Source organism: Oryctolagus cuniculus, chromosome X (genome assembly GCF_051225735.1).
Source record: "Oryctolagus cuniculus isolate XC-2025 breed Fujian yellow rabbit chromosome X, ASM5122573v1, whole genome shotgun sequence".
In the NCBI taxonomy this organism is placed as follows: Eukaryota; Metazoa; Chordata; class Mammalia; order Lagomorpha; family Leporidae; genus Oryctolagus; species Oryctolagus cuniculus.
Window position 1 is genome coordinate 36,103,513 of NC_142888.1, and position 7,484 is coordinate 36,110,996.

Sequence of the window (7,484 nt, forward strand, 5' to 3'; positions counted from 1 at the left end):
TATACAAATTGTTGTTTTTGCTTAAAATGATCATTTAATCCATTCTGAAATTGAACTTCTTGATCTCCTTGCAAAACTAGAAAACATGGTGTGATTAAAAAGTAGTGACAATAATAGGGCTTTTACAAGTTCATGGTGGGTGTGGCCAGCATTGTGCCATAGTGGGTTTAACTGCCACTTGAGATGCCAATACCCCATATGGGAATTCAAGTCCTGGCATCTCCACTTTCTATCAAGTTCCATGCTAATTCTCCTGGGAAAGCAGCAGATGACGGATCAAAGTTTGGGCCCTTGCCACCCATGTGAGAACTAGAATGGAGTTCCTGGCTCCTGGTTTTGGCCTGGCCCAGCTCTGGCTGTTGCAGCCATTTGGGGAGTGACCCAACAGATGGAAGATTCACATTCTCTCTCTCTCTCTGCCTCTCTCTCTCTCTCTCTCTTTCTCTCTGTCTCCATGACCCCCATTTCTTTGTTTTTCAAATAAGTAAATATTTAAGAAAATGAAAGTTCATGGAAAGTTTGTATTATGAAAAACTTATGTAAATTTCAACAATTTTTGCACCAAAAGAAACTTATTTTTTTAATTCCATGTTTGACAAACTTTTTTTTTTTTGACAGGCAGAGTTAGACAATGAGAGAGAGAGACAGAGAGAAAGGTCTTCCTTCTGTTGGTTCACCCCCCAAATGGCCGCCAGGAGCCAGGTGCTTCTCCTGGTCTCCCATGCAGGTGCAGGCACCCAAGCACTTGGGCCATCCTCCACTGCCCTCCTAGGCCACAGCAGAGAGCTGGACTGGAAGAGAAGTAACCAGGACAGAATCTGGCACCCTGACAGGGACTAGAACCCAGAGTGCCGGTGCTGCAGGCGGAGGATTAGCCTAGTGAGCTGTGGTGCCGGCCTGACAAACTCTTTGAAATACCCTTTTATATATGTTTAGAAGTCTACCTTAAAAGCTTCTGTAGAGATCTAACTGAATGTATGTCAAAAGTTGACTCTTAGGGTTCTGGTTTTAGTCCATTGTATATTTCTCCATTTCTCCATTAGAAGAATGTTTTCATGCTAAAGAAATGTTAAATGTTTGAGGAAGGCCCCTTGTTGTGGCACAGCAGGTTAAACTGATGCCTGAGACCCTAGCATCCCATGTTGGAGCACTACTTTGAGTCCTGGCTGCTCCACTTCCAATGCAGCTGCCTGTTAATGCACCTGGGAAGGCAGCGGAATATGGCCCAAGTACTTGGGCCCCTGTCACCCTCTTGAAAGATTAGGATGGAGTTCCAGGCTCCTGGCTTCAGCCTGGCCCAGCTCTGAAAGATTTTGGCTATTTAAGGAGTAAACCAGTGGATGGAAGATCTCTTTTTAGCAGTCTCTCCTTCTCTCTGTCACTCCACCTTTCAAATAAATCTTTAAAAAAAATTTGAGGACATAGATGTATTTACCCTGATTGGACATTATGCAATGTATTCGTCTATTGAAATATCACATGATACCCATCAATATGAACAATTTCTACCTGTTAATTATGTTTAATAAGGAAAGCAAAATTTGGTATACTTTGTGTGCCTTTAGTGTCATCTAAATAAAATTCTGCTCAGTAGTGTTCCTAACTATTATGCCCATATTATAGGTGAAGGGCAATCAGAAGTTTGAACATAGACAAGCTGAAACAATATAAAGTGTTCTCATATTGGGTATCTTGCTTCAAATTCTTGTTTCTTAGCATGTAACTTTTCATTTTTAAAAGATCTATCTATTTTAAAGGCAGAATGACAGAGACAAAGACAAAGAAAAAAAAAGAGACCTTCCATTCCCTGGTTCACTCTCCAAATGGTTGCAATAGTCAGAGATGGACCACACTGAAGTTATGAGCCAAGGATTCCATCCTGGTCTTCAGACCATCATCCCTTGCTTCACAAGACACATTAGCAGGGAGCTGGATTGAAAGCCCAGCAGCTGAGACTTAAACATATACTCGTGTGGTACGCCAGTGTTGCAAGTAGTGGCTTAACATACTATACCACAACACTGGCCTACTTTTGGTTCAAATTCTGATGATAAGGTTTTGCAGTTTGTCCAAAGAAGTGTTGAACTTCTTTTTTGTTAAGGGCCGGTGCTGTAGCATAGAAGATTGGGCCTCCACCTACAGTGCTGGCATCCCATATGGGCGCAGGTTTGAATCCCAGCTGCTCCTCTTGCAATCCAACTCTGTATTAATGTGCCTGGGAAAGAAGTGGAAGATGACCCAAGTTCTTGGGCTCTTACACCCACATGGGAGACCCAGAAAAAGCTCCAGGCTCCTCCTGGCTTTGGCCTGGCCCAGCCTCGGCTGTTGCAGCCATTTGAGGAGTGAAACAGAGGATGGAAGACATCTCTTTTCTCACTCGCTCGCTCTCTCCCCTCCTCTCTCTTAAATTCTGCCTTTTAAATAAATAAAATCCTAAAAAAATTTTAAAAACATGGGGCTGGCACTATGGCATAAAAGGTTAATCCTCCACCTGCAGTGCCCACATCCCATATGGATGCCGGTTTGAGTCCTGGCAGCTCTACTTCTGATCCAGATCTCTGGAAATTGGTGGAAGAAAAAAAAAATAGAATTGAGAGTATAAATAAATGACATGGAGACTTTAAAGAGTACCAAAAATCAATGAAACAAGAGCTGGCTCTTTGAAAAGATAAACACAATTCATAAACCCTTAGCTAGACTAATCAAGAAAATAAGTGAAAAATTTTAGATTCATGGAATTAAAGATGAAAGTGGAGACATTGTCAGGGACAGTGCAGAAATACAGAGGATTTTTGTAGATTACAATGAACAACTACATGGCAATGCATTTGATAACCTTGAATAAATGGACAAATTTCCAGACACACACACTTTACCCAGACAAAATTCCTATACAGAATAATATTCTGTAGTGAGACTGAATCCATAATTTAAAATTCTCCCGTGAAAGAAAAGTGCAGGAACAGATAGCCTCACTGCTGAACTATACTAAAACATTTAAAGAATTAACAGCAACCCTTCCTAAATTATTGCAAAAATTAAAAGAGGAGGTAATTCATCCAAATTCATTCTATGAGGCCAACATTGTCATGGTACCAAAACTAGACAAGGGCATAACAAGAAAGGGAAGCTATAGGCCAATATCCTTGATGAATACAGATTGAAAAATCTCCTGGGACCAGCAAGTAAAGCTACCGCCTGCAGTGCCAGCATCCAGCTTTCTGCTATGGCCTGGGAAAGCAGTGGAAGATGGCCCAGGTACTTAGGCCCCTGCACCCACGTGGGAGACCCGGAAGAAGCTCCTGGTTTTGGATCGGCACAGCTCCAGCCGTTGTGGCCACCTGAGGAGTGAACTAGTGGATTGAAGATCTTTCTATCTGTCCTTCTCACTGTCTGTAACTCTACCTTTAAAATAAATAAAATATTTTAAAGAATTAAAAAACAATTTGTTAAATTTATTCGTAAGTATTTGGTACCATCAAAAACTATTTTTTAAATTTCATATTTTGAATGAACTTGCCTATACAGATGTAAGGTTGTATATTGATTATTTATTTTGCATCACTGATAAATATGCTCATTCCAAATTTACATCCTTCTTGATTTCCAACATACACAAACGTATCATCTTTGCATACTAACATCTTGTTTCTGCCATTTTACATGTTACTCATTTTCCCTTTTCCTATTTTACATCATTGGAATAGGTACACCTAATGCAGTGTTGAATTAAAAATGATCATAGTGGATGTCCTGGTATTTTTTAAAGATTTATTTATTTATTTGAAAATCAGAGTTACACAGAGAGATAAGGAGAGACAGGGGGAGGTGCTCTTCCATCCGCTGGTTCACTCCCCTATTGGCTGAAACGACCAGAGCTGTGCAGATCCGAAGCCAGGAGCCAGGAGCTTCCTCCAGGTCTCCCATGTGGGTACAGGGGCCCAAAGATTTGGGCCATCTTCTACTGCTTTCCCAGGCCATAGCAGAGATCAGGATCAGAAATGGAATAGCTGGGACTCGAACTGACCCCTATACGGGATGCTGGCATTGCAGGCAGTAGTTTTACCTGCTACACCACAGCGTCGGTCCCATACATCCTTGTCTTGTGCTTGCTAGGACATGGAAAAGTCAACATCTCACAGTGTTGACTGTGGTGTGTGTGTGTATCTATCTATCTATCTATCTATATACACACACACACTTTATCAGAATAAGGAATTCCCGTTTTATTACTAGTTGGCTAAGAATATTTCTCTTGAATATATGTTGACTTTCTTTTTTAAAAACTGATTTATTTATTTATTTGAAAGTCAGAGTTACACAAAGAGAGAAGTTGAGGCAGAGAGAGAGAGAGAGGTCTTCATCTGGTTCACTCCCCAATTGGCCGCAATGGGTGGAGCTGCACCTATCTGAAGCCAGGAGCCAGGAGCTTCTTTTAGGTCTCCCACACAGGTGCAGGGGCCAAAGGACTTGGAGCCTCTTCTCTGTTTTCCCAGGCCATAGCAGAGAGCTGGATTGGAAGTGGAGCAGCTGGGACTGAACCGACACCCATATGGGATGGCGGGCTGCAGGCAGCAGCCTTACCCACTACGCCACAGTGCCAGCCGCTATGTTTTGATATTCATCAAACACTTACAGAACATCTATTTAGATGACCATATGATTTCCCCACTTCATCAATTTGTTAATGTGGTAAATTGCATTGATAAGTTGCCATGTTTAAACCAATCTAGGGAAAATATTTAGTTATGATACATGAGAGGGTGTTCAAGAACTTAATGGAAAATATGCTTTGTGAAAAAAGTCTGCATGGACTTGAAAAGCTTTTTTGTACCCCAACGACCATTTTTAATGCCATTTTCCCATGAATATGTTGAAGTTCCCTAATACTATCCTTTTGGGATAATCTATATATTCATTTTTTTTTCAGATTTTTACGTGTATCCTCCTAAGTGACATTTTTTGGCAAGGAAATATTTTATTGACAGCCAGGGACATAGCCATAAGAGATGGAAGCACACAGGACTTTTTTCTAAAAAGTTCATGGAAACGCATATTATGAAAAACTATGAGTGAGTTTCAAATTTTTTTTGCATCAAAATAAAATCCAAAATTTTTCACATATGCTTTGAAGTACCCTCATATTCTCGCTGTTGGACTTCATTACAGAAGATGCACTAGCTTCATAAAATATATAAAGCCTCTTTCTCTATTCTCTGTAACTGAAATCTCTACTAGGCACTCAGTAATATAGGGCTAGGATTTCCCAAGTTACCTGTTTGTGGATTACATTTCTTTTAGCATTGAGCCCTACTTAAAGAGACAGGAGGCACAGGTTCAAGTTTCTATCACTTCAAACTTTTTAAGGCCTTTTTTCCATGCAAGATGTCCCTACTGAGACTGCCATTCTAAAAACAATCTGGGAGACAATAAGTGATAGCTCAAGTAGTTAAGTCCTGCACCACCTCCCTATGTGAAAGACCCAGATGAAATCCCTGGCTCCTGACTTCAGCCTGATCCAGCCCTGGCCATTGAGCTTGTTCGGGGGAGTGAACCAGTGAATGGGTCTGTTTCTGTCTGTGTCTCTCTGTCTGCATCTCTCTGCCTTTCAAATAAATAAAATGTTAAAAAAAAGTTATGAAAGCTGAGATACATCTTAGCTTTTTTAAAGTCAAGTTAAGGAACACTGTTCAAATTCTTCTATACTGTTAGTTATTATATCTCAGTGCCCAAATGTTAATTTTTCAACATATGTATTTCCTTGCTGCTGGTTCCTCATTGCAATATTTAATGTATAACAATATGAAATGGTTTTCATTGCTCTTGTAATTAAGTACAGTTTGGCTGTTCATTGTTGGAGTTAGCTATCATCTTGATCTTCTGTTTCATAGTACATTCTGGGTACACAGCATTCCTAATCCTCATAATCACTGTAAGTCTAAACATTCATTGAAATCACTTGGTGTAAACACTGTGTAGGGATTTCAACATGTGCTATCCCAGTAAACCTCCAAAACATTCCAGGCATGTAGATATGCATTTCCTATTTTATAGAGAAGGATCTGAGAGGATAAGAGGTTGATTTCCCACAAACTGAATGTCAGTTTTGTATTTTACAGGTTCTGCCGTTAAGATGTTCTGTTTGTGGCTTACCCTGTTATAAGCCTCAGTTTCCCCATCTATAAAATGGGGTTAGTTTCAATATTTACTACAAGTGTATTTTTATGAATTCAATAGAACACACTTTCTTGGTGTTTGTGTGGATTAAATGAGATCACATATGGTCCTCATGTGGCACTTTCTCATTGTGCCCTCACATGGTGGAAAGGGAGAATACTTCTTTAAGCTTATTTTATAATGGAACTAATCCCTTATAAAATGTGGATCTAGCCACCTACCCACAGTTCCCTCCTCTCATTGAAATCTTCTGGTGGTTATGATTTCAACATAAGGATCTGGGGAAAGAGTCACAGACATTCCGATCATAGCAGTTCTAATCATCTGGCATTACTTTTAAAAATATCATAGTATAATTTTGTTTTTGCTATACTTAATTTTGGTCAGGTTTTGTTTGCTTTGTTTTCTTCTAAGGTATTTCTTTTTAAACAAATTTGTCAAGTCGCAGTTCAATTAAGTGAAGAGAAAGTAGTAACTCTAGGGGGCAGGCACTGTGGGGCAGGGGGTTTAGGACACTGCTTGGGATGCCTGTATCCCATTATCAGAGTTCCAGTTGAGTCCCAGCTAATCTACTTCCTGTCCATCTCCCTGAAGGGGGAGATGGCTCAAGTACCTGAATTCCTGCCACCCACATGGGAGACCTGGATGGACTTCCTGCATCCTGGCCCAATGGATGAAAGATCTCTCTGTCACTATGGCTTTCAAATTAAGAAATAAATGATTTAAAAAGTAGCAACCCTGAAACTGACACTTAATGAGGGATGTCTGGGAACTAACTGATAGAAGATCTGTGACCCACAAAAGCTAACAGTCCCTCAGGAGTGGTGATTGGTGAAAGATACCAATTTATGGTTCATTTGATGTAGTCATGTGCCTGGACTCTGCCAATAGCGTTTGGGGACAGAATATTCCAATAACTCCTTGACTACACACTAAGGCCAAGAAGAAACATTAGGGTTAAAGAGACATACTCTGTTTTAGTCCTGTTGAGTTGCTCCACAAGTAGGCACTCATGATATGCCGTGTCATCAGGCTTGTAATTGTGGTGTAATCTGTGATGTCAGTGGTTCCTAGGGTATTCAAAGCTGCAGAGGGCCATGGTGACAGTCATACCTTTTCAACACTGCAGCCAACAACTAGACTTACCATCAAGCTACGTTGGAAGTCCCCTATTTAATTTATCTTTTAGAGTGGTAAGTAAAGTTTTACTATATTCTTCTTGAAGAACTATGATATGTCTTTTCAAATAGCAAGTTACTTTGTATTTATTTCACGTAGATTTTAATGGGAGATTAATATTGTAAGAT